Here is a 1,070-nt window from a genome sequence, read left to right as displayed (position 1 = left end):
AGCTATACACAGCAAGGAATACGAATATTATACCAAGAGATCGAAAACAATACGCTGTTCGGACGTTTTGACTAGCTGTCGCAGAGTGCAGACGCGCCGACCCGTCGCTCCGCATTTCGAGCGCAATTTCAGTGGTTTTTCAGTTCAGAAAATTACAGAGAGTGTTTGGTTGTGTTGCAGGAGTCAAACTGAATGATTTGATGCATAAAGTTTAATTAAACTCCCATTAGTTTGCCGGAAAACATCGATTCTTCCGATCTAGAAAGAGACAGAGACAGTCGATCCGCGTTATGATAAATATTTCAAGGTTCCCGATTCCACAAAATTATAAAAAGTATACGGCTGTGTAGCGGGGATCAGAACGAGTAATTTCATGTATAAAGTTTAATTAAACTCCCAATAGTTTGCCGGGAAACATCGATTCTTCCGATCTAGAAAGAGACAGAGACAGTCGATCCGCGTTATGATAAATATTTCAAGGTTCCCGATTCCACAAAATTATAAAAAGTATACGGCTGTGTAGCGGGGATCAGAACGAGTAATTTCATGTATAAAGTTTAATTAAACTCCCAATAGTTTGCCGGGAAACATCGATTCTTCCGATCTAGAAAGAGACAGAGACAGTCGATCCGCGTTATGATAAATATTTCGAGGTTCCCGATTCCACAAAATTATAAAAAGTATACGGCTGTGTAGCGGGGATCAGAACGAGTAATTTCATGTATAAAGTTTAATTAAACTCCCAATAGTTTGCCGGGAAACATCGATTCTTCCGATCTAGAAAGAGACAGAGACAGTCGATCCGCGTTATGATAAATATTTCAAGGTTCCCGATTCCACAAAATTATAAAAAGTATACGGCTGTGTAGCGGGGATCAGAACGAGTAATTTCATGTATAAAGTTTAATTAAACTCCCAATAGTTTGCCGGGAAACATCGATTCTTCCGATCTAGAAAGAGACAGAGACAGTCGATCCGCGTTATGATAAATATTTCAAGGTTCCCGATTCCACAAAATTATAAAAAGTATACGGCTGTGTAGCGGGGATCAGAACGAGTAATTTCATGTA

This window comes from Megalopta genalis, unplaced genomic scaffold, assembly GCF_051020955.1.
Source record: "Megalopta genalis isolate 19385.01 unplaced genomic scaffold, iyMegGena1_principal scaffold0022, whole genome shotgun sequence".
Lineage (NCBI taxonomy): Eukaryota > Metazoa > Arthropoda > Insecta > Hymenoptera > Halictidae > Megalopta > Megalopta genalis.
The sequence above is the reverse complement of the archived record's forward strand: the minus strand, read 5'-3'. Positions refer to the sequence as shown.